The 26,979-nt window shown below is 48.2% G+C and overlaps 1 protein-coding gene across 4 annotated transcripts in view; it reads left to right on the top strand.

Moving 5' to 3' along the window:
* LOC119387683 (tyrosine-protein phosphatase non-receptor type 4) overlaps positions 1-26,979 on the top strand; it is a 253,973-nt gene that overhangs the window by 55,190 nt on the left and 171,804 nt on the right. Inside the window, exon 1 of one of the 4 annotated variants that reach the window (XM_037655153.2) lies at positions 1,969-2,589. The exons of the other annotated variants lie outside the window; for them this stretch is intronic. The gene's annotated coding sequence lies outside the window, so the exon portion shown is untranslated. Of the gene's footprint in view, positions 1-1,968; positions 2,590-26,979 lie in introns of those variants that run through there. 4 annotated transcript variants of the gene reach the window in all.

Below are 26,979 nucleotides of genomic sequence, written 5' to 3'. Positions count from 1 at the left end.
TCGCCTCCGGAATACCATCTAACCGTTTTGTGCGTGGGCGAACTGGTGTTCTCTTGCCTTTTACTTTTGTTAGCAATAATTTTCATGATGGCTAAAGCCTTGGATGGCTCATCAAGAGCGAAAATGGACCGCACCTTGTATCTTCTGAGGTACCGTGTGTGTGCGTGTGTGTGTTGTGTGTGTGTGTGTGTGTGTGTGTGTGTGTGTGTGTGTGTGTGTGTGGTGTTGGCTGTGTGTGTGGTGTGTGTGTGTGTGTGTGTGTGTGTGTGTGTGTGTGTGTGTGTGTGTGTGTGTGTGTGTGTGTGTGTGTGTGTGTGTGTGTGTGTGGTGTGTGTGTGTGTGTGTGTGTGTGTGTGTGTGTGTGTGTGTGTGTGTGTGTGTGTGTGTGTGTGTGTGGTGTGTGTGTGTGTGTGTGTGTGTGTGTGTGTGTGTGTGTGTGTGGTGTGTGTGTGTGTGTGTGTGTGTGTGTGTGTGTGTGTGTGTGTGTGTGTGTGAGCGCGCGCGCGCGCGCGCACTTTTGTCCTATACTTACGCCGCGCGATGGTCTAGTCGTTATGATGCTCGACGAAATTCTAGAAGCCCGTTTGCTTACATTTAGGTGCACGTTAACAGCCCCAGTTGGTTAAAATTTACGTGATGTTAACATCTCCTTTGGGATGTTAAACCCCAAAACTTACTTTTATGGCATCCTATAGTTCTTTCTTCATTGCTGTCTGCCCCCCCCCCCCCCCCTTTCCACACACGCACGCGCTCTCTTCTTTTTGTGCTTATTTGTGCCGAGTCAGCATTCTGTAAGGGAGAGGTGAAAGTTTGAATTTTTTTGTCCACCTTTTTTTTTTGCGCTTCTTTATCTGCTTGAACGCGTTAATTATTGGGTACAGCCGACAGCCTTTCCTGGGCTTGTATCCCTGCTGCTCGTCGTTATTTCACAAATAGAGGGATAAAGTTATAAAGAAAAACGTTTCTTTGCCGAAATATGAAGTGGTGCCTTCACTAATTAATCCAGCATCACATAGCGAGTATGTAGCGAGGCACATTTATTAAATACTTGTTATAGTGATCGCCCCGCAGATATCGGTAGCTTGCTGGTAACTGTCGAGGCATTTTAAAACCGCCTGGGCGTTGTCCCTCGCGATCGTTTTCATTCGATGCATTGCTTTCTCTCTTGGTGTTTGTGTATGTCTATATTGGCGAATCAGAGCGTAGTAGCTGAGACCGACGTTCATTCAATCATTTATGTTTATTTCAGACAACCAGTATACATAGTTGCCTAGGGATCGTCGTAACGGCACAGAAAACCTGACGAAGCGCCGATCACGCGCGCACACTCATGAAAAACCAGCCATACATGACAGAAGGAGTAAGCCGGAAAAGCAAACACATCGCGATTTTTCCAGGAATCGAGTCATTAGACGCAAAAATATGCGCATAATTATGATTGACATGCGAAAAAAAAAAAGGTAAGCAGAACGATACACAGCAATAACTATACGAGAAAAAAAAAAAACAGGCACGTGCTGCATACGCGAATTATTTAAGAGGGGAAATCGAAAGTGGTGTTAAGTTCGGTTTCGATGTTTAGAAGGAAGGTGTATTTTAGAAGAAAGCACAGATGTGCTTTCTTCTAATAAACTACCTCTCTCTTAATGGATCCGCGCGATGGTTAGACTTTTGCTCCTCTCAACGGCGTGCGTTGCGCCGTCAGCGTGCTCGCGCGATTGTCCTCCCCTCCTTTCAAAAAGCTGCCCCTGGTCGCGCGCTTTCCCGCAACACGCGTTCGCGTCGTCTCTCCTCCGACGTCAGGGAGGGCGCGCGCGCGCCGGCGGCCAAAGGGCGTGCTCGTCAGAAGAGCGGCAGAACGGCGCGAGTCAGCGCCGCAGCAGCTTGCGTGTGCGGTAGACCCCCGTAGACCACCGCGCCGCCTGCGTGTGTGTGTGGGTGCGTGTGACGCCGTGCCTCGCTCTCGTGGTCGTCGGAGATCGTTACCGTGCCCGCGCGCGCGCTCTTCGGCGCAGTGGAGTTCTCGTCTTCGGCCAAGCTCGCTGCTGCCGCCGCCTGCTCGTCCTCGCGGTGCTTCGAACCGCGGTTCCTACTTGTCAACTGTGAACCTCTCTTCTTCTCCCCCACCGAGTTCCCTTCGTCGCTGCTCGTTGTTTCTAGCGGACCCGTTCTTCTCCCTTAATTTTTTAAAGTTACTTTTGCTTCCGCCTTCTGAGGTCAGTGCCGGGAGCAGCATCCGCCAGCATCGTTGCTTGAATTTCGCCTGCCGTCGCCGTGTGTGCCTGCGGGTTTCGTTTGACAGCGGCGGTGTCGCCGTAGTGCGTGCGTGTGTTCGTTGCATTCCATTTTGTTTATCCTATTTTTTTTCCCCGTTAGAAGTTCTCTCTCGCTTTTCTTTCCGAACTTTTCTATTGTGCGAATTGGCAACTTCGCCGAAGATGTCGACGAAAGTTCGCCGCTCGGATAACGAACGCGGCACTTGGGTTTGAAATGCCGTTGTCCGACGACGACCGAGTGTTGCGACGTCTACCTGTGGTGTATCGCAGAGATTGGATTACGTGCCCCGTTCCTCGACGGACACGCAGCTGGGTGAGTTTGTCGTGGTTTTTGGGGAGCATTCAGTTTTTGTGAAGGTACTTCATTAAAAAAAAAAGGGGGGGGGGGATGTCGTCTTGTGGCAGGCAAAGGTGACCGTACCTTTGGAATGAATACGACGCCGAAGGCTTCGTTCTGACGGGTAACTAAAAGTAACTAAAATGAGTATTTGTGCTCTTAGTGCTTCTATCGCATTCTGACGTGCTCGAGTAAGGCCTTATGCGCGTAAAATGAGCGCCTAGCCGTTTTGATCATTCAGCAGCTGTATATTGTGGCCACCGAGCGAAATAGCAGGTGTCACAATACTTTCACATGCGTCGACCCAAGCAAGTGTTCACGAGCGTAGTGACAGCAACCGTGACGATCATTGGCGTAGCCAATAAACCAGGTGTCGAGGGGGGAGGGGCGATTGCAGGATTCAACCCCACTCCCCCTGAAATATTTCAATTTTGCATGCGTATATATATATACACACGCACGAACATACATAAAAGTTGGTTTCCCCCCTCCTCCGAAAATATTTCTGGCTGCGCCGCTTGTTACGATATTCTCGCTGCACCTGCAGGGTTATTAAAGATGTACACTAAATAACCGTAATTAGATATAAACAACGGTATCTCACATCTGTCACAGTTAATTTTGTGGTGGAGGATTGATTATACCATTAAAAAAAGCAGGTCAAACTATTTTTTTTTAATTCGGCGCCCGTACCACAGCGCCGCGCTGTTACGTCAGTGTGACGTCACTAGTTCGAGGTAGTTTTATCGTATTTGAGCTTTTGGGCTCGGTAAAGATAAGAAGTTGCCGCGTGCTCAGTTTAGAAAGAAAGATGAAAGGGACCTACGAAATATCGCAGTCCTAAGTCAACGCCTTTCCGTTTACTGGTACTTATCAAATTTTTCTTCTTCAGTACGTGCGCGCTTGGGGGTCACTTCGACCGTGGACATCGTGTTACATCTCATATCAAACATGATGTAGTGCATTCGCTGTCATCATTCCTGTAGTCTGGCTGAGGCGTGGTCTCGCATGCTTTCACCTCATCAGTCACGGTGTACAGCATATTCTGCTTTTCATTTTTTAACAGCAAGGCTGTTTAAGCCGACCGTAATGTCGTCCCTGCCGCAAAACTATCATCATCATAAACGGGTAATCCCACTACTCACCGCTACGGCGTGGCCTGTAATAACTCTGATGGGTGAGAGAACGAGTACAGAGAGAGAGAGAGAGAGAGAGAGTAAGAGAAAAACAAACAGTGCTTCCGGCTACGTCAAGTGTCAAGCCGACCAGAAGCCTAACTAGAGGGACATCAACTTAACCAGTCAACGCGGCGCGCTACAGTAGGGTGAAAACGCGGAGCATGGTACCGCGGTGGCCATCTGTTGCGATACGGGTGGTTTAATTTTTGTATTTCGTAAGGAATGGCATACTTTTTTGCGGAGTACACTTCTCAATTCACAATAAAGTGAGACATCTGTCGGCTGCAGCTAAGTACGGAAACCATGCACCCGGGACACATTGTAATGCAATGCCAAGATATTTCATCCATCTGGAATCTTAGGGGCCCGAACGTCCAACTTTTAGAAGCAGCAATCCGAAGGTTGCAGGTTCGGTCCGTACCGGTGGCAAGTTGTCTTTTCGTCCACTTTACTTTCTTCCCATCTACATGTATCACAACCTACGAAACACAAAACCTATATAAAACGTCTTTTAAACGTTTAAAACCTCTATAAAACGTTTTATAGAGGTTTCGTGTTTCGTGGGAATTACTGCGATGCACTTACAATTAACGTCCCCTATGCCTCCCTTGGCTTTATTATCTGCTGGTTTTCATTAAGCTTGTGTCAACGAGCCCCTCGAAAATTCCCTTCCTTCATTCTTCGAGAAGCAGTGTGATTCGTAGCTGACGGGAGCATCATTTGGTCAGAAGTCAAACTAAAGAAGATGCTTTATGGTTAATAGTAATGAAAAAAAATTAAAAATGGGACGGTGAGAGGGATCATTATAGATGCAGGTGACTACAAAATAGCGATTGAACTTTTGGCGCATGATAGCTTGTAAATTACGGGCAAAATGAAGTACAGTAATAGATAGGTGCAGTAAAGCGCAATCAGCTCACCCAGAGCTGGGTGACTACCTCTCCAAAGGGCAGGCGGTTATAAATCGTCATCTTCTGCATCTTAGGACACCAGTAAAGCTGACTCGAATATTATTCGTAATAATAATATGTGGGTTATTTAACGTGCCAAAACCACGGCATGATTATGGGGCTCGCCGTAGTGAAGGGCTTCGGAACTTGCGACCGCCTAGTCCCTCTTATCTATTGAATAAAGTTTTTCAATCAATCAATTAACGTGAACATAAATCCAAGTACGCGGGTCTCTAGCATTTCGCCTCCATCGAAATGTGACCGCCGCGACCGGGATCAAACCCGCGACATTCGAGTCAAGTGCTGAACACCGTAACATCTGCACCACCACGGCGGCTTGTATTTTGCCGTATTTATTCGAATCTAAGCCGATGTTCTTTTCGAAAAAACGATGTGCGAAAGTGTGTGTGTGTGTGTGGGGGGGGGGGGGGGGGGGGGGGCAATCGGCTTAGTTCGAGTACCATTATTAAGTTTTTTTTTTTCTTAGTTTTTTGGCCTTGCGAATTTCGGGGGTCGGGTTAGAATCGGGGCCGGCCTAGATTCGAGTAAGTACGGTATTATTCAGTGGTATTCCCACTGCTTCTCCTTCCAAGCTCACGGCGCCTATAGTGGTCTCGCATGGAATCACTGCACAGAACTAGTGCGTCCCGTGGCTTCCTTCGCTATAACCTTCCTTATCGTTTGTGCATGCAGACATCGTATAGGCGGGGTCCGCCAACGGTGTCGAGCGCACGGCGAGATGCTTCAAAGGGCGGCGCAGCGCCTGCTCGCCTTCCCGGCTCACGTCGCGAGGTGGAAGCCGTTGCGCTATTTTGAAGGGCTTTAGTTGCGCAAGCTTTTTCCACGGACGACGACAGGGCTTTGCGGGGAAGCCAGGTGCCGCGCATAAGCGCGGGTCAAGCCTTCGGTTCGAGTGCTCGGCTTATCGGCCTTTTTCGAAGCCTGCCTCCCCGTCCCCGCTGCCGCTCTCGCAATCCGGAACGCGCCGATAAGAGGGACCACCAACTTTCGATGCGTCGGAAGCTGCTGCCGCGTAGGTTTGTCAAGCGTTTGTCGCGCTAGAGGTCCGAAAGAAAGGGGGGGGGGGGAGACGAAGGTTTTGGTATCGCTCCGCGCGGTTACCCGCGTCCTTTCGGACCCCGCGGCTGCTATTGTCGGTGCGGCCGATGGGTATGGATTCTCGCGCAACGACGACGACGCGGCAAGGTTTTTTCTAGACAGGATATCAGTTCTAGCTCATTAAAACTTCCCCCTCCTCCTCTCTCTCCATATATTCCTTGTCAACCATTAGTTCGCTTTCGTTGTTAGTTGTGTAACGGCGCATATTTATACGTGCGTATTGTATGAATATGTGCGGACGGCAGCGGATGTTAAGGTTTCATTTCGTGCGGAAAAGGAAAAAAAAAAAAAGTTCGTTTGAAGTCGTCTTGGCTTCACATTGGAGGCATTTGAAACTTTTTTATCGGTGGGTGGGTGAGGGTGTTGAATGAGGAGAGTGGGTAGGAGGGGGGGGGGGGGGGCAACAGATTATAGTAAACTCAAATAAAGGGAAAGACAGGCACACGGTCGAACTTGCAAATACGCGTCATCAGGAACGTTTCAAACGTATAGCGCTGTAAACTTTTCTCGTATACCGCCAAGAGTAATGCAGTCCCTTTTGAGTTCTCTCTCTCTCTCTGTTTCTAACTCGCGCACCCTCTGGTCTCTTGGTCGTTCCTGAATGTTCGACACGCGTCACCTGAGTGCTGTCGACCATCGATACTCGATGGTGCAGGTTCTTCCGAGCTGTTGTGTCGTACAGCTCTGCTGCGAGTAGGGCCTACCGACGATGAGGGGATTACATGCACTCGCCGTTGAGAACTGTTATCTCCGAAGCTTCTTGTTTACATTGGACCACATTATTCGATCAGAATAAAACAGAAACACGATTACACGAGTTATAATTGGGAGCTAGGAAAAAAAAAAAGGCACTGGTGATGTAATGCAAGACATATAAACTATCGTATGAAAGTATGAACATAGAGTATGAACATAGGAACGGTCGTATGAAAGACAGTTTATGGATTGGAACATTAATTAACTTTGAGAGTAGAAGTATGCAGTTTGCGCGAAGTCTGCCGGACTTGCTCGCATAATGCCATATATAGGCTGGTTGCTATCCGCCTTTATAACAATGTAATGAAATAATAATACGCGTGTACTACAATGTCCCTGCCTCGCTCCAACGAAACACTGCGCGCGACGCGACTCTCCAGTCTCCGGCAATGTCGCCGCCAATTTTATAGCTTTAGAGAGAAGGGTCATGTGGCGACGCGAAATGAAAATTAGTCTGTCCTATGTGCGCAAAAACTCCTAGCGCGTATATGTGCCACAGGAAGTGGGCAAGCGCCCCACTATACTCACCACTGCTCCACTAAGAATAAAGGGAACACACGGGTGGCAAACACCACTGAAGATTCCTAGACAGTTGTAACCCATGCAATAAGTTCTGCGGAATCCCGCAAGGTGGCGGAATGGCTAAGAAAGGGAAATCGACAGCCACCCGTTAGTATGGGACGAAGCCACTAGGAAAAGCCATAGGGACTTCTCAGAAAGAAAGCTTTTAGTTGCGGAAAAATTCGTCCTGGTCCGGTGATCGAACCCGGGACCAACGCCTTTTCCGGCGCGGTCGCTCTACCAAATGAACTAACCAGGATTTCCTCGTGGCTTCGTGCTGCAAACAGGGTGGTTGTCGATTTCCCTTTCTCAACTAGTTGTAACCAATAACTGAGAAATACTTTAGTGAACCGGAATTAACCCGGTGATAAAGCACCGCTGCCGCAGGTTTCAGCTTCGCTGGTTAACTGTCTGTATACGAAGCGCTCGGGTGGTTATATATATTTTTTTCTTTGTATAGATTACGAGCTGTAGCGCTTGGCAGCGATGTCGCAATACCCCCTTACGTGTTACATTGTTACGGCGATGCAGCAGCGTCAGAGTTTCAAGGTCGTTGAACGCCTCACGACGACGGCGAGTGCGCTGTTGCTACGCGCGGTGACGACGCGCGCGCGCGCACGCGCCTCCCGTGAACGCTTTTTTGTCTGCCCGACTGCCTCGCTTGCCTCGGGAAGCCCTTGGGCCTCTGCCGAGCGGCGGCGATGCGGCGATACGTCACCGGCGCGACTCGCGAGCGAAAGCGAAGAAGAAGAGGAGGAGGAGGAGGAGAACGAAAGACAAAAGGACGAGGCATATCGCGTGACTGACAGTTCCGGTTCGTCTGGATGCGGCGCGCGCAGAGCCGTCGAGGGCACCTGAACCTTCTTTCTCGTTTTTATTTAATTACTCGCCTCTTCTTCCGTAGCGACATCTTCCTGTGTCATTGAAATGGCCAACACCAAGCACGGTGGTCTAGTGGTTGTGGTGTTCGACTGCTGACCCGAAGGTCGCGGGATCGAATCCCGGTCGTGGCGGTCGCATTTTCGATGGAGGCGGAAATACTCGACGCCCGTGTACTTAGATTTAGGTGCACGTTAAAGAACCCCAGATGGTCGAAATTCCCGAAGCCCTCCACTATACGGCGTCCCTCATAGTAATATCGGGGTTTTGGGACGTTAGACCCCAATAATTATTATTATGGAATGGCCAGGAGTGCGGAATGCAAATTATGCGGCTGTGAGGACACGATTGAGCACATTCTGTATGCCACTGCCCATCCAGCCAAACTCCATCATCTTGATACAAAACCACTATCAGAGAACAAGATCTTGGGACCTTGGCCCACGGTTTCGTGCGCGCACAAGGCCACAAAAACCCGATTGTGCTTCTTGAAGTCGACCGAACTTGACGGGCGTCTGTGTTGTGTGCGTTCACACTAACTGTTCATTTTTTCTCTTTCTTACTTTTGTTCTTTCTTCTCTATCCTATCTATGATTCCTCCTTTGCCCCACCGCACGTGTAGGGTAGCCAACTGAGCCCGTGATTGGTCAAACTCCCTGTCTTTTCTTATCGTTTCTGTCTATCTCATCCTCTGCAGACAGGATTCGCGAACATGACCTTTTTATAGGCGAAGGCCTTAAGTGCTTCATCGGACGCTGTCCTTGAAAAACGCTACGTGCGGTACAAATAACTCACGTGACCACGCGCACAATGAGAAATGAAAAAAAAAAAAAAAACTGGGTTTGAGCCGGAATCGAACCCAAACGCTCTGCGTGGCAGTGGAGCATTCTATACCACAGTGTCACGCCAGCACTTAACCTTCTTTGGAAAAAGATCCTGTACATATAATTATTCTAGTACATTATACCTGTACAGCTGTCATGTTGGTCGATGAGTCGCGTTAACAGATGTAATGTTGCGTGGCAGAAGCGTAGAACTGCGCCACGCTTCGTTCCATGCGAATTGCGTAACGAGTGGGTGGTGGTCTAGAGCGGCCCACCCATTACAAAGAGCTCGGCCATAATTCATCATCATTAGCCACAGTATTAACACAGTTTGCAGCTACGTTGGTGCACACATGGACGCGCAGTAGGTGTACTCCGCTACTTCGCTAAATGATGATTAATTATGGCCACGGGATGATGGCGCACTGGAATTATGGCGTAACTGGCGCGGATTTCAGTTCACGTCTTGACTGCAGCGTTCCCCTGACAGTAATGACGCCATGACTGTCGCGAAGAGTACCGCTTGTATCATGCGTCACTTGCGGATGAAGTAATGCACTGTACTAGGCAGCTACTTGACTGGAGGGCAGCTGACCCGCAGTTCGCGGGATCGAATCCCGGCCGCGGCGTCCGCATTTTCGATGGAGGCGAAAATGCTTGAGGCCCGTGTACTTAGATTTAGGTGCACGTTAAAGAGCACCAGATGGCCAAAATTTCCGGAGCCCTCCACTACGGCGTCTCTCATAAACAAATCGTGGTTTTGGCACGTTAAACCCCAACAATTATATTATTATATATTATTACTTAACGGGCGCTTCTATGGTTACCTCGAAGAAGTGGCAGATTACGTTAACCCACTTGAAAGAAGAAAAGAAAAAGAAATACCGCTGAACTTTAATGGTGTTAATTGGCGTTATCAATGCGAAAAACTTCGAGGACGCTTGAGCTTCGCCTTCAGGAATAGAACGCGATAGGGTAATCAGGCCCCGTGCGCATCGCCTTCTCAATTGCTAGCGTAGCTTCGGTTCCCGGTGGATGCGTCGACCGTGCGGCAAGGAAACGAACGTCTGTGCGCGTAACAGTGGCCGTTTCGAACTATCCTAGAATGTCCACTGCAAGTGCAGTTGTTAAGTGCCCACTACGCCATAATTCTTCCTTTTTCGAATCGACGAAGAGCCCACTACGCGTCCGTAAGGCAACACGCGAACTTACGCAGCTGTTCACTTTGTTGATGCTTTTGTTGCTGATGATGATGAAATATGTCTCAGCGCTTTGTAATGGATGGGTCTTTAAAACACCCACTGGTTTCTCAATTCACGCGTTTTGACGCTTGGCGCGATTCTACGCTTCTGCCGTGCAATATTACATGCGTTAAAGAGACTCCTTCCACTACATGGCATTCATATACTATTTTTCTTTTTTTTTTTTTCCGAAGCAGTTCCAAGCAGTGGTGTTGCTGTATGGTATAGAACACCTGCTTTCCACTCTGAAGGCTTGGGTTCGATTCTCACTCGAACCGAAGATTTTGATCGTTTATTTTATTTGAATCTTTATCGATTTTTCGCTCCCAACCAGTGACGCCGACGCCGACACCGGAATTTCTGCGAAACGCGCTCTTTAACGCTATCGCGTGAATAGCGTAACGGCGATTCCACTAAACTATATACCAGTCAGCATTGTGGAAACGCGCTAAGCGTCTCGTCGCGCTGGCTTGCAGGAAGAACATTCTTCAGGAAGCCATGCGTCAGCGCTGTGGAAAACGCGCGTGCTTGCACGCATGACATTATTAAAGGCGTGCTATTCCGCCTAATAACACATGTGCATGTGGCGTATAAGGCCTTGGCCTTGAACTTCAGTTCTAGAGATCAGGGACGGAATTCGCTGAACTTCTGTTGCGTTTTCCCATTGGCCAGCCGACTTCTCTCGTGATATGTCCCGCATTGTGATTGGCTGTAATATTCCCTTACCAAATTTTTTTGTTTGTTTGCGTGAGATGTTTTTGTGAATACAGGCCCCCACCGTCGGAACATTTTGATCTTTATGTTTATCCGGCGTACAGATGTGCTGCGTTGGCGTCCACTCGGCGAGCGCCCGCGGGTGTGTATCCGTGTGGGACGTCATACGTCGTGGTCGATCGTCAACCCATCCGGAATCCGTCGTGCTTGCGAAAAAAAAAAAAAAAAGAAGAAAGCAGGAAATTAAAAGGCAGTGTATAGAGCCACTGTGACGACGCGAACAAATTATGCGTATAACTTTGCGCGAAATGCGTGTGGGAGATCCTCATGGTTGTCATTTTGCTTTTGGCTCCGAAAAAAAGAAATATATCCTGCACGCGTTTCTTGTTCAGGAATCGTGGGCACTTTCCTGCTGCCAGATCCCTTCTCTCTCTCTCTCTCTTTTATGGTTTAAATAGGCCATGGAAGGCGAGCTGTAAGCATGCAGTTCCAGTCGCCTCTGCAACTGTTCGTCTTCCTTCCCACTGTAAGCATGGTCGCGTGTATTGGGTAGGGAAGGCAAAACTGCCGCGCAGTTCTTCCAACAGCTGCGGTCCTTTCTTCATTTTCTTTTTTTGCCTGTAGAGTGCTTCGGTATTCTTACTACACCCATGCATCCCGCTAACTAGCGTCGCTTCTTTTTCTTGCTACAGGACAATCTCGTTTCCCGCTTGCCTCAAAGCTTATCTTGTTCGCACAAATGGAGATTTATGGGTCGATTAGAGGAGGGTGCTCCGGACGGATGTTGTGTTACAGTGCTATAGTGCGCGCTATAGTCTGTTACGACCTAATAATAAATGTAGGCGCCACCAACAACCCTCACTGTCCCACCCGGAGAAAACTTAATGCAATTGAAATTTGCTTATTTCCGTGACGTCAGGCACTCCTCACGTGTGTCTGGTAGGTGATTTGTTTGTACAGCACTCACCGACTGAAACAGGACAATTTATAAGTAACGCACACATTTTCCTTTCCACCGTCTTCAGTTCTGGTCATATGGGCGTAATTTTAACTCGAATACGTGGATCGGAGCCAACATTATCTTTAGAGACCAGATTCGTCGCGACATGACGTGGTTATCTCGAGCAATTGCGACTACCAGTCGTTATACTAAAAAATCTGATGTCGTGTTTGAATCCGTGAGTACTCTACAGACGCTTGTTCGTGTCGCTGGTTTCCGGCCGAAAAAGCTTGAACATCCTGGCAAAATTCAGCAAAGATTCCGACATCACTGCTCAGTTAATGTTTTAAGATGGCACGAATGACTTTAAATTATTGATATATACGTGGTATTTACATTAGCAGCTAAAAAGTGCTTGCGGTTACAACGGTAACCATGTAACACGACTCTCTCGCACAGATGAATGGCAGGCGCGCCACAGTTCTGGGGAGCTTGTATATCAGTTGTAAGCTACTATAGGTTTATTTCAGGCCCTTCTCCCCCTTCCCTCTTCCGAAGTTTCGATGGAAGGGGTGTTGTACCGAAAATAAATAATTAAGATAGTTTACTTTTTTTTTTCCAATAGTCAAGGCATTGAACAAGTGTGCACCCCGCCCGAAAAAAATTCCTGGCTACGGGCCTGGTTTATTTCGATGTTGTCGCTCCGGGCATCGCTCCGGGTCACACCATATATTTTTGCACTTGGCCTTTTAGCCATTAAAGCCAAAAAGATACTAAATAAACGAATAACAATGTAAGGAAGAAGCTCCGCATTATTCCCCCTTATATGCCGCATCTGCATTTATTACTACGCGTACGCACGTATATCGACAGATCGTCCAGTTATTTGATGAACATAAAGTAGCGTGAAAGAACAGATACAAGGAGCTTCAAGCCAGCACAAGCGCCTAGATAGTTGTTAATTTGTCGAACTGTTCGTATCTCTGTTCCTGTGCGCTGCCTTCATGTCATGCATGGAAACGTACCAACTACAGTCGAACCATGTATCGCCCGATTCTTATCTCTTCCCTCGCAGCACGGATTTTTGTCTCTGCTGTTTCCGCACGAACAATACCGCAATAATGGCGCCGTCGCAGTGAAAGTCCTGAAATGGCTAACAAAAGTCGTAACGTTCTTTGGGCGCAAACTTCAAAGGATGCTGTTTATAAGAAACGACTCTTGCGACGAGAAGACGATTGCTGAGCCAGCAAAACGATTATAAAGAAATGCATAACTTACATTCGAAGGTTGTGGGTTCGGTCCCCAGCGGCGGCAAGGTGTTTTTTTTCTTTGTTTACGTCCACTTTATAATTATTTTCTATTTAATGCCGCAATTACTAGGCTGCAGTTCAAAAACTACAAATAATGGCTTGTGTGCTTTCTCTGGCTTCACTGTGTGTTCGCTTCGTTAAATTGTGCCTAACGAAGAAACGAACCGTTCGACAAATTAACATACTGTGCAGCCTCACAAAGAATGACACGGAGCGAACGATTTCCTAATGTGTTGCGTATGAAGCTATGGCGCATACATATTTCGCATACTACGCCACGGTATGTACACGCATGGCCATGCATTCCGTGACAGGAATACCTGCGTTCTTCGTAGTGCTCCTTGAGCTAGAGCTGACGAGGCAGCTATTTCAGCTCTCACGAAACCGTTAACTCTACTCAATTTTACGCGCAGACGTGCGCCGCATTTGGTCTGCAGGCCGTGCGCCGGACCCGGGCTATTTGGTTAGACACCCACTCTGCCGTACGTGGCAGAGTGTGTTCGTGAGGCACCGCCGCGGAAAGAAAAAAGGAAGAGAAAGAGAAAAATGAAGAAACTTCGTTGCCTCCTTCAGAGATCTCATTTCCCAAGCGCTTTTTTTTCGGCGCGGTCTTCGTTTGTGGTTTATAAAAAGGCCCGTAGCGGCGGCTATGCGTAGTCCTTCCATACGCGCGTGACTTGGGCAGCGCCGCTGTATAGTGTGTGGATTCGGTACGTGCCTTCTCGTGGTATTCCTTTAAAGCTCGTTATCACGCTCTCCCCCCTTCTCCCCCCCCCCTCTTTCTGTTTCTCCCTTCTTTGTTTCAGTGTGTTGGTAACAAATGTAGTAGAATAGGCGGGATGGCGATGCGTGTACCAGCTCTGAGCAACGAGACGCGCCTTGTTTCTTCCGTGGTCCGCAAGAAGACGCCGCGGCGTAAATCTGCTGGCGTTCCCCCGACTGGCGACCTGCCCCGGAGCAGTGGGGCCCCGCGAAGCGAGTCAGGCCCGTTTCTTTACGTCTTTTCCTTTCGGAGGTGCCTTCGCCGCGACTTCACAGCAGCGTCGTGACGACGACGGCGGCGCGCGCGCGTTATAGCTTTGCGTTTCACTGCCACCCCCTCCCTCTCACTCTCTGCTTGATGCTCGCGTGCCCTCGGGGTCGTGCCTCGCGTGGCCCCACTCGTCGTCGCCTTCATCCTCGTCCTCCCCCACCTGTTCCGTCTTCAGGCAGGCGCGGCCGGGCTGACCTGGAGAGAGGCATCTCTTCAGGGCGTGGCGAGTCCTGTTGCGACGGCGCGTTATCTCACTCGGCGCCGTGTATACGTACGCGCGCCGCTCGGGTCGGCCGTGGGGCGTCGGCGAATTAGCGCTTGGCGGTTGTAATATACCCGTACGTTCCGAAAGCGATTGCGTTTGGACGATCATTGTCTTTGCGTGTGTCTGTGGAAGTGAAAAACGCCTTGCGATACATAGTATATAATGAATAGCGTGAAATAAAAAAGAGCGACAACAGGAAGAACATCACGGGACGAGCACTGTCTGCCTACTGAAATATGTATTGCCCAAAACCACGCCTAAATAACATACCTAAGTCAGCGCTCGTCCCGTGTTGTTCTTCCTTCTGTCTCGTTTTTATTTCGCGCTGTTCATGACTATGCGTCCATACCAACTAGCCCAGCTTACCGTTCTTTTGAGCTTCGCGACAGGTAGCGAGGCACTGCAAGTGCTGAAGGTCTACGTCTGCTTAGGGCAGGCAGTGACCGCAGATCCGAACCATGAGACTGAAGTAACCAGAAGAATAAGAATGGGGCGGAGCGCAATTGGCAGGCACTCTGAAATCATGAATGGCAGTCTACCACTATCATTCTAAAAGGAAAATACGCTCTTTGTGCGCAAAACGTTTCAGAAAAGAAGAGAGATAGGACAGAGCGCACACTTACAACCGCGCTCTGTCCTATCGCTCTTCTTTTCTGAAACGTCTTGCGCACAAAGAGCGTATTTTCCTTTTAGAATGCAGTACCAACCAGCCCAAGTAGCCACCCTGTTGCTACCACTATCACTCAAGAGGAAGGTATATAACAGCTGCGTCTTACCAGTACTTACCTACGGGGCGAAAACCTGGAGGCTTACGAAGCGGTTCAACTTAATTGAGGACCACGCAGCGAGCCATGAAAAGGAAAATGATAGGTGTAACCTCAAGGGACAAGAAGAGAGCAAAGTGTGTCAGGGAATAAACGGGTGTCAAAGGGGTACTGACACCATTTTTTGAAGGAGAGGTTTCTCTGCCATACAAATCTCCTGTATACAGAGATGGCTCTGAGCAAGTGTGAAGCTCAAAATATTCTGGTAAGATATTTTATTTTATATTAAAGTCAGTTTTCCCATGGCGCACCTACCGACATTGACGCTGGCTTGACGTCAGGCTGCAGTGCTAATTCTGGTGAATTCATGCGGCAGTCTGGCTGTAGTTTTGGTGACGTCAGCTACCAAAACTTCCAAATGGCTGCCCGTGCGTCACTATGCATTCAAAATGGCCGCTTGTGCGTCACCAACGGAGCCACGGTACGGAGAGGCCGAGGAAACGTCACGGTATCTTGCGCAAGCACGTAACGAGAAGCTCATATCGTGTTGTGACGTCAGGGTACATTATAGATACCGAAACTAGCTTTTAAAAACATATTGTAATTATACTTCTCCAGGGTGCACTCACGCTTAGCAGTACATTTTTTAGGCTCTTGAGGGCTTGGCCTTTCAACTGACGCAAAACGACAACTGAGAATTTTTGTGTCGGTATACCCCTTTAAGGGCATCTTAGTCGAAATCAAGGAGAAGAAATGGGCATGGGCAGGGCATGCAGCGCGAAGGCCATATAAGAGCTGGTCATTAAGAGTAACAGGTTGGATTCCAACAGAAGGCAAGCGCGCGAGGTGGAGACAGAAAGTTAAGTCGGCAGATGAGATAAAGAAGTTTGCGGGGATGACGTGGGCGCAGCCAGCACGGGACCGGGTTGACTGGTGAAACGTGAGAGAGGCAGTGGGCGTAGTCAGGCTGACGCACATGTCGTTTTCATCGCGTAACGAGCTCGTATGAAGTCGCTTGAAGATGACATTGCGCGCGCACGGGCGCACGTGGAGAAATGCGCACGTGCGTGAACGCACGATGACTTTAATTTTTGTGTTCTCATAGTTCAAAGGGACCGACAACTGATTGTTCTCGACCCAGTTTGTTACGGTGCGACAGGAAGCTTACCCTTCGTAGCCTTTGCAGCTGCAGTGGTTTATCCTAAAAGCGCGTAGTTATTTTATAAGCAGTATATTTCGATCTGAAAGGCTCCAAACTCGCATGAAGGCTTGCTCCAGCAACGCTGAGAATTGATAGCGATGCCGCTAGTCCTTGTGAAATCGGTCGTTGTTCTGCTTTCGCAAGAGTTACTGTAGCTATGCTTAACCACCTTTATTTTGAGCTTGCAAACCATTTTTCAAAATAGCAAGCTGTTACAATGAGATGATGTGGCTTTATACACCTTGGTATTTGTACAGCGTTGTGTGCGCCTGCGCCCAAGGTTGCCTGCGCCTGTGACATGGGTGGCTTGTCCCGGCATGGGATCATTACGCCAAGCGAAGGCAGCGCCACTTTGTTGCATACAACTAACGCAGGCCTATATGTACATTTTTATGGAGTAATATCTTTTAATATAAAGAAACGAACAATATTTCAGTACTAACAGAAAAGTCATCGAACGCATACAGCAACCAATGGACCGCCTTCATCGGACCGTTTATGATCTGGCCGCCAGAGGCGCCAAAGGTCATTTTTTTGCGATTTTCAATGAAGAAATAAAAATATAAATCCACCTCTCACGAGATAAACAGGGTTGGTTTGAGTCAATGCGACGGACAATCTTTCCATCAGTGCATCATCTCATTTCATGTTCTGAGCAGTTGTCAGTCCCTTTAACATATTTCACTATAGTATACTTGTGTACGTTTTTGCGTGTATACGTGTAGGCTGTGATTCAAATTACTATTATTAGCCCTGAAAATTTTCAACTGCCTTTGTATAAAACGAATAAAATTTGGTGCAGTCGCAGCAGATGTGTATTGTTAGTTGACTACCCGTAGCTCGTAGCGCATGAACTGTATCGTTATTAACACAGTTTAAATCTTCAACTGCGAAGCTGAGGAATGCGAATGGGGTTCCATCGTAGCTGCACGCAGCACACGGGTGAATTGGATAATAATCTTTACGTTTTTATGATATTAATAATAATAACGAATAGCTATGCTATTCGTGACGGATAACCACATGTCACGCACAACGTGCGTATAACGACGGCTGGATTGATGGCGGTGTGTGTACCTTGTATACAGCCACACTCTATGAGCCGCGCCCGAACGCGTGCGAGAGTCGTTCGCTTTCTGCCGCCGCGTCGTTCGGACGCAGACAAATGACTTCCCTTTCGTGACTGACGGCCATCAGCTTGTCACGACCGGAAAACGGATATCGGCTCGCGAAAACCAACACTATACAGCATATCCCGAAAAAGAGCGAGAGAGAAAAGCCACCTTGGGACAACCAGCATGTGTTGACGTGTACCCCATACAGGGAAGAGAACAGCGCGCCGTTGTCGGGATGTGTGTGTAGATATACATAGAAGGCTGCGGCTGTGGTGAGTCTACCCACGCTGACGGATGAGCGAATGAATGAATTACAGCCGCCGGAGGTCTGGAACGGGATATATAGGTGAAGGTGCACCTGAGCTGCGCGGCGTACCGTATACGACCCCTACCTGCGTGCCGCGCTGTCGGCCGCAGCGAGAAGTTCCGGTGTGTGCGTGTGTATGCTGTTGGACGTCCCGATGGGAGACGCCCATTTCCGGAAGCAGCATTACACGCGAACACATCCCGGAATGCGGGTCGATCGCGCGGCTGCCTGCCCTTTGCTCTTTTTCATTATTTCTTATTTACCGTACCTATGCATATTCTTACCTCGGGATCACTATATGACGCTGTCGCCGAGCTAGTAGAATAAACGAGCGTCCTGTCGTATTACCGCACGCTAAACGTGCCCCTGGCAACGCGGTAAACCTTTCCCTCCTGCAGCGCATAGCGCACTGTCATAGTATCCTTGCGATTGATGTAGACTATCGCAGTAGGGAGGGTACAGGTGCTGAATACTGCAACTTGTTTCGGTCTCCCACGACTGTGCACTTGGTTAGCTAGTCACCGACGTAGCATCTACAAAATGTGGCGCGCCCTTGTCTGCCGTGCCAGTTGGCCTTCAACACAACTCGGCAACACCACTTTGCAGCACCCCTCCGTGACAACAACCTAGTCAACAGAAACGCTTTCGTGTTCTCATCTAACTTCTTTTTTCCACTCAGACCTCCAAACCGAAGATGAGTGTCCGGTCCTGGAACGGTTGAAAAATCCTTGAACATGGGATGTCACTGGAGCCGACGTTTCGGCAAGTCGTCTTGTCTTCTTCAAGGCTGCTTCAAGGCAGTTGCTGCCGTGAAGAAGACAAGTCCACTTGCCGAAACGTCAGCTCTAGCGACACCCCCTGTTCAAGGATTTTTCATCTCTTCCAGCCTCTATGTTCTCCTGAATCTCTGCCTTATCCGGGAACAGTTTGACGCAGCCTCCGAAGCACGGTGGTGTGGGTCCTTGCGCTGCGCTAGACTTTATACAGTGTCACGGTGTGCCGGTTTTTCACGAACCGAGACAGCGGCGCGGGTGTAAAGACCGCATTCAGTGCGCCTACGGCGCATCCTTTTGCATACGCGCACTGCAGCTCCGCACGTGCGGCATGGCCCGCCGTCCTAAATCAGGCGAAGAGGGTGGTGGGGTCGCTGAGGGAGTCGTACAGTGAGTGGGCTGTAGCCGCCTGCAGATGCGTCGAGTGGGCGTTGTCTATACGTGACGCTGCAGCCACCGCCAGGCGCGATTGCCACGAGGTACTCCGCGTGCTGTGCAGCTGTTGGCGGTTGACTCGCGACGTCTGCGAATGCGGCGCCGAGAGCAGTGGTGCCGCGTGCTTAATTCGCCGGTGTCCCGTGACGCCTTCTATAAGTCAAGCCTTGTATCGTGCTGTATATATTTGCGAGGTGTAATTCGTCGACCTTTTCTGAGTACGCCCCCTCGCGTTACGACTGTAATTGTCTTATAGATACTCGGACGTCCCGACTCTCATCCCCATTAGGCGATGAGGAAAATCTGTTCACTCATGAAGAGGAGGAACAAAGCAACAAGACTACCACAAATTTAGCACTTCATTCATTCATTTCTGAGAGGGGCCTACATATGGCACAGTGGGACATCAAATAAATACGTATCGAGAACGAACATTTGGCATAGAGAAGAAACCACAGCAACAAAGAACCGGAAAGCTAGAACCTGTCTATCGATTAGAAGGGCTGTCTAGTCCCACAGTAGCGCGAGCGATTATATTAGATTAGAACCTAATCTCGCGACACTTGTTAACGCTATGGTGCATGGACCCTATACTATACATGCAGTCGGCGTCAAAAGTTTCGAGACCACTAGGCTTGAGAAAGCTTTGAATTTCCCAGCAATTTGTAACTGTGTAGGGTCGAACTGCACAGTATACTTGTTATGAACGCCTTTTAGAACAGGCCGGAAATCTGCATTCAACGCTGCCTGCCGAAGCAGTGGGAATATTCAGATTTTTCTCGTGTCTGTGTTGTCTAAACTTTTGACCCTATAGGTGTACCTCTTTGGGCAAGTTTAAGGCGAGAAAACAGCTGTTACAGGCTTATGTATATACCTCCCTGCTAATTGGCGTCTTGAACTGGGCTTGTTGGTACATAGTGAGTACCGCCATTTCCCTATCGAGATCGGACGCCGCAAAAGAACTTCGTGTGCTAGCCCGTCGTCTAACGTTGGACTTGTGGAAGTCAGCGACATTTACAAGTGCACGGCTGCATACCTTGGACCCTGATCTTGAACTACGCATCTCGTCCAGCTTATCACGACGTGACTCTACCCTGCTGGTCCGTCTATGGCTTGGAGTGGCCTTCTCAAATGCTTATTCGCTTATTATTGGAATGGCTGAGAGCCCGTCATGCGAAGTCTGCGGGTGCAGCGAAACAGTCTTGCACCTTCTCTGTGAGTGCACCCGCTTCAACTCCGAAAGAGCGGCCCTCTCAGCCGCATTAGGCCAGCTGGACAACCGCCCTCTCACGGAGAACAAAATCCTAGGACCCTGACCTACCCGGTCTTCAGCACGAGCCGCTCTTGAGGGCGTTGTTGCGGTTTCTTCAAGCAACGGGACTCAATGTGAAACTGTGACTGTTAGCAGAAATTGTGGCTGTGTAGTACTTGGACTACGGTCATGACCCTTTCTTTTTTCTTTTTTGTTGCGTGCTATCATCACATCTCTACTTCTTCTTTTTCATTCTTTTACATCCCCTTTCCCCTTCCCACGTACAGGGTAGCAAACCGGAGGCTTCGTCTGGTTAACCTCCCTGTCTTTCCTTTCTCTCTTCTTCTCTCTCTCTCTCTCTGTTTGAATTTGATTTTTGCTACTAAATTCTTTGCGTAATGTTGGTTCCCACAGTGCGTCGGAACAGCGTAATTTCGGTGCTGTTCCTTCGGGGTGCGGGGCCTCACACACACACTATTCCACATCACATAGGAGCTTTACATTACACAATGAGGAACATAGCAAGATGATCAATACGAAGGAACAATGGTAGGTACTATTTTCCAGCGCGGCCCTTGAAGACCAGCGTAGGCTGGTCCGAAGGTCAGATATATGATGGCAAGGGCGGGGTCTTGGGCTAGGGGCCTCGACCATTTGCGACGCCCCGCCTCCAGAGGCAACGCCATTTCTATGTGTGCAGATGAGATCTATCTATCTATCTATCTATCTATCTATCTATCTATCTATCTATCTATCTATCTATCTATCTATCTATCTATCTATCTATCTATCTATCTATCTATCTATCTATCTATCTATCTATCTATCTATCTATCTATCTATCTATCTATCTATCTATTTATCTATCTATCTATCTATCTATCTATCTATCTATCTATCTATCTATCTATCTATCTATCTATCTATCTATCTATCTATCTATCTATCTATCTGTCTGTCTGTCTGTCTGTCTGTCTGTCTGTCTGTCTGTCTCTCTCTCTCTCTCTCCTCTCTCTCTCTCTCTCTCTCTCTCTCTCTCTCTCTCTCTCTCTCATTTCTTTCTCGTCAGTGTCAGGCCCATCGACACTCACCTTACCTCCCTTCTCTTTGAGTCTGCACATCTTTCAAAATGCCTATCGCGCATGCGTGCGTGTCGGGGAGCCTGTAAGCGCGCACCTCTTTTTTTTTTTTTTTGTTCTCTTTTGAGTTGCCGAACGCGTCGGATGGGCGCAGAATCATTTGTGACGGATGAACGCGCACGGTGGAGGAAATTGCGATTGCGGCAGATATTTCGTCGTTAAGAGGACCGAGCGGGGCAGACCTTATGCTTCAGGTGGGAGAGCAGGGACGGATATATTGCCGGATCGGTGTATGCGCGCGGTTATATATTTCATCATCATGAGCGCGCTGTCCTAGCTCTGCGACTGCCCATGCGCCTGTTGAGTATACTCGAATAATGATTAAGAAAAAAAAAAGGAGATAGAACGTCGTCGGAAATGTTGAAATGCCGCGTAGGAAGATGCAATCCCATTTCTTTGCTCCGCTCGTATATCGAATTGCGCTCCAGGTGGAACTGACAGAGAGAAAGAAATGGCGGTTTCACTTGAAATCGAAGTAGCGCGTCTCTTTGTATATAAATGGATGCTGCAAAGTTCTTCCTTTCTTCTTTCTTTCTTTCTTTTCTTTTTTTGTTCCTTTCACAAGAGCAACCTGAATTTCCCAGGTGTAGCTTTCTCCGATTCGGGGATGACGCAAAGCCCTTTGTGACATGGCAGAGCAGGGGAGTACTGAAACGTATACATATAACTATTACGAGACCGTGATTCGAAGCGCGCTGCTCTGTTAAGGCGCCTATAGATTCCATCTCTCTTCCTGGCTTCCTCCCGTGTTTTGCCCTTTATGGTCGCTTATATTTCCGAGAATTAAATACATTGTTCGCTCTGCTAGACATTAGAATGATTTCTATGGCATTGAAAGTTACTACAGCACCGAAAATTCGCAAAGTATATTGCAGTTCAGTACAAAACGCGCCGACGCGAAAAGAATAACGGATGCTTGGTTGAATAGCAGTCAGATGTCCAAGAGAACAATCTCATTGTCCATAACGACACAGAGAGGGTTGGCTCGCGCACATGCCTCATATCTTTTTAAAAATATTAACGCTGCCTCCATTATCTCCTTCGTTATATACCATCTTTGTGACGAAAGAGCACACGTAATCGTTTGAACTGTGCGTTCATTCTTTTTATTTTTCTTTGCACGTCCAGCTAGTCCTCCAATAAGCGGCCTGATGCGAGTGGTTACCCAATTTGAGATTACATGTATGTATGCTGTACACAATGTCAAACAGGGCAACCGCTATAGCATCTGCATGAGCACTTTTGCGAGAGCTGCACGCGCGAAAGCGCGCAGTCAGAGAATAGTTAAATCGAACGTTACGCAAACCGCACGTGGACTTGCAATGACAGAAATGTTTGTACAAAACGGCGAAATTCAGAGATGATACGTTGTTTTGGCGCAGTATAATGTGGGGCCCTGGTCTAATCAATACACTTCGGCCAGCCGTGGTAGTTTAGCGGCTAAGGCGTCGCGCTGCTTAGTTCGAAGGTCGCGGGTTCGATTGCCCGCGCCTCCGCGGCGGCACTTCAATGAGAGCGAAACACAGAAACAACCGCGTGCGATCGATTCATACGCCAAAATTAATATGGAGAATACTCCCACAATACTCCCACCACGACATGCCTCGTAATCAAATTGTGGTTTTGTCACGTTTACCCCATGATTAAATTGTTAACCTATTTTGACCAGCTGCGATATTTTTTAACGCACACACCCGAAGCGCGGTACGCGCAAGCTCTTGCATTCCGCTGGAAGAGTGAGCAGCCGCCGAGGCTCTAAATTGAGCCCAGGGCCTTGCGTTCTCAACGGGGCACTGACCTACAGCGGTATCATAGGTTGCCACTTCTTTGAACGTAGATGAACCCGATTAAACATTAAAGTTAAGGTTCACTATATCCAAATGCGTTACAATATCCTCCTTATCTGCTATGTAGCTGCCCTGATGAGGTGGTCAAGCTCAACTCAAGCTGCTAATTGCAGCCTTTATTGCCTGGTCATCCTCGTAACCCAGTTGCAAAATTAATCCACTTCAATTCAGTTCGAAACAACGTTTTAATTTATTTATTCGGGAAACATGGTTTGATTCCGTAATGGACGCCAAGGCAGCGCTTAGTGTATACATCTGTATATAGATTGCATGCACCGGTCTCGAAATTTCCGCCTGGGAACATGCAGCGCGTAATGCGGCTTTTGGCGCACATGCGCACTGACGCTTATCGTAGAAAGCCTTCCTTGCGCACTATATATAGTTCTGGGGATACGCCGCTCAAGCATCTGGTATGCCAGTATACCAGTAACAGTGTATTACGTCAGGGTTTGCGAAAACTCCCGCCAGCTTGCGGTGTGCTGCACGTTGCAAAGTGCGCGCGGCCGGAGATGCTTCGACGCCGCGGCGCCACTAGCGTTTGTTGCTGTCTCGATTGCTCTTCGCAACTTGGCGCGATTCGGCTTTCAGGTTTCGTAATTTTTGGCTTCTAGTCTGCGGCGAGACAGAAAAAGAGGTATTTCCATTGTGCGGCCATGCAGTTCTCTATAACGCCGCGCCGCCGCAAAGTGACGATGGTGATGATGTCGTATTCGTCACTGGTTCACCCCAACCCTGGAGGATTGGCCCAGAAACAAATAATTTATTTAAAAAAAAACGGGCACACGTGAATTGTATTAATGTTGAGGACAGGCACGTAGCTAGGATTTTTTTTCGGGAGGGACCCAAACCTAATTGTTCGAAAGAAAGTCTTTCCACAAATGCCCGGGATTATAGAAGGCTGGACGAATTTCGGGGTGGGAAGGGGGGGGGGGGCTGCCCCCCCACCCCTGTCTACGTGCCTGGTTGAGAATAATTTAGGATAATCAATATAAATTCAGAATCAAGCGTGTTTTATGGAGTCCAAACTCCTAAATAAAAATAAACACATAAGATCGGCGGATCCCGCGCACTATGGGAGTTGTTTTTGACTTAGGTTGCTTCAGTGTTCACGAGTAGTAGTGTTCCTATTTAGCGACGATTTGCCGGTACTGTGCACACTATATAAAACAAGTCGAGCACCTATAGCTTTTCGTTAGCGCTTCGTTCAAGGCAAACTATTTCTAAAGCTCCGGGAGATTTAGAAATTATTCGCTATTCGCTATTGTGTCCTGTGTACAGCGTATAATAAAAGATACAGCCCACTCGATATGCTGCTGCATGCTATTCAATTTCGAAACAAACGCTTTAATCCCCGAACTCAACATTTGTCAAGCACAGTCATTCTCTTGAGATAGGGAACGTTCTTGGACCGTGGGGAAATAACCTGCGCATTTAATGCACCGAAAGCAGTTCCGAGCTTTCTTATAGAGACGCTGGTCTCATATGAATAGCTCATTTAAATACATTACACCGTTTATTTTTGCTGTGTCTGTTTTGCGCATATGTTCTGTATCTGTTGCGGACTCTGTATGTCGCACCATTTTTCATTATATTCATCTGGCGTAGTTGGCTGTAGGAGTATATACCTATCCAGTACTGATTAAAGATTTTCTCTCTCTCTCTCTCTCTGTTTCTTTCTCTCGCACAAACACACACGCACTCACACGCACACACTACACTCACACACACTTTCGTGGTGTAGGCATGTACACCTTGTTGCATTACGTACATAGTCACTGAGCTACCACAAAGATTGTGCCTTCATGAGCATCTGATCTCAGTTGATGTACAGTACGGTCCACTGTTAAAGGGAACACTCGAATGAGCAACTTTCATTTTCTTGGCCCCCTAACGGCTAGTGGGTGCGGAAAGATTGTGCGTGCACGTTACTGGTCTATCATAAGGATTCCGAACTGTCAACTACCAGTAGTGTTATGCAAGTCTAAGCCACTCTGCTTTTGTAGGAGAGCGAAATCCGGACCTACCCGAAACGCAAGTGTTCCCTTTGACAGTGGACCCGTCTGTACGATCGCAAAAACTCCGCGCAACTCACGAATGGCTACAAGTGTAGCGTCAGCGAACAGTTGAAAAAAAAAAATAGAGAGAAGAATAGATTACTGCTGTCTGTGTCTAACAGAAATAGGTCGCCATTGTCGAGTCGTTTCTGTTCTTGCAGCAACGGTGTATATATGGTATAAGCTTTCACCGTTATGTGATGCATGCAACTCTCGTATAGCGGTTATAGTGTGGCGCAACGCGTTGAACTTGCACCTGGAATATCGCGCCCACAGACTTTTCGCTGCGCTTCGTGTGTCTTCTTGTAGAAAGAGATAAGGACACCAGGAAGAATGAAATATAAAACTGCTCTTTCAGGACAGAGAGAGAGAGAGAGAACGGAGACGCCGTCTTTTCTAACCGGAAGCACCACTGGCTTGAGCAAGTGTTTGTTATTCCGCTCGTCGTACGCAGCCCTGACGAGGCTCCGAGGTTTCTTTATGCAAGGCGCCGCGTTTGCGTCGGCACCGGCGAACGTGGTGCGCGCGCGCATCTGTATCAGAGCGCGCGCAGGAGCTTCTTTTGCTGGCGGGGCGAATTCGCTTCCGGCTTTTTTTAGCCTTGGCCCATGCCCCCGCGCGCGTGTTTTTGTTAAGACTATACGAGGATCGCACTAGCCGCAGTCCCTCGCTCGCCTTTTTTTTTTCTTTCTTTCTTTCTTTCTTTCTTTCTTTCTTTCTTTCTTTCTTTCTTTCTTTCTTTCTTTCTTTCAGCCCATTTACGCGTTATTTATCTCGTTTCTCTATACGACGGCCTCCCCGTAGAATGTAGGCCGCCCAGATGGGCCGCATGGTCAGCTTCTACTCGAAGTCCACTTCTGAGTCGGTTGTGGCGTAAAAAGAAAGCCCGGCTCTCTTCGTTACAAGCAGCGATTGTCAGTGGCGGTTCTCGGGTGGTTGTACACTGTCCTGCTGAGGAACGCTTTGAGATATGATTTGAGAGAAATGATTGATGGAAAGGAAGGACGGAATAGCCTTATTAAGCAGGTAATTTAACGGCAGTTCTGGGTGGGGCCCTCAGTCTGCCCAGGGCTCCACTGGCTCTTGCTGCTCGCTGAGCATACCCTAGGAGGGCCTGTTGGCTTAAAACCTTATCTGAGAAAGTGGAAGAACACATATGCGGTTTAGAATATATGTGCAGAGGAAAACATCGGCAGCAAGCCCCAGTGTATAATATTAAGCGGTTGTTTCAACAAAACTGTATTGCTGCATGTAGCGTCTTTCGAAGAATATTGCTTATTAACAGGGCTAGTATGATCGTTTAGTGCCTGAACGAGGCTGCCAGATGTAAGGTCGTGTTACTACAGACAAGGAAGAAACGCGTTAAAATGGAAAGTTAGGCAAGTTAGTGTGGATTCATGATGATAAACACCGCATAAGAAAAGGGGTAGCGGCTGTCTTGTTTGTGTTTGTGTGTGCGTGCGTGTGTGTGTGTGTGTGTGTGTGCGTGTGTGTGTGTTTTATTCCCTTAGCTTATGCACTGTTTGTCATCGGCATGAAACGATGCTGGAGTGTATCTATAGACAAAGTAGGATGAAGTGCTTCTTAAAATCATTACACACTGTTCATGAAAGCGTGCAGATTGTTTATCGTAATTTACGTTTTTGGCATTTCTTGCTATTCGTGACGCTGTTAAGCTCGCACGACGCGTCACTGAGGTCAGCGTGTGT

This window comes from Rhipicephalus sanguineus, chromosome 3 (assembly GCF_013339695.2).
Source record: "Rhipicephalus sanguineus isolate Rsan-2018 chromosome 3, BIME_Rsan_1.4, whole genome shotgun sequence".
In the NCBI taxonomy this organism is placed as follows: domain Eukaryota; kingdom Metazoa; phylum Arthropoda; class Arachnida; order Ixodida; family Ixodidae; genus Rhipicephalus; species Rhipicephalus sanguineus.
Note: the sequence above shows the minus strand (reverse complement) of the source record. Positions and strands in the feature narration are given on the sequence as shown.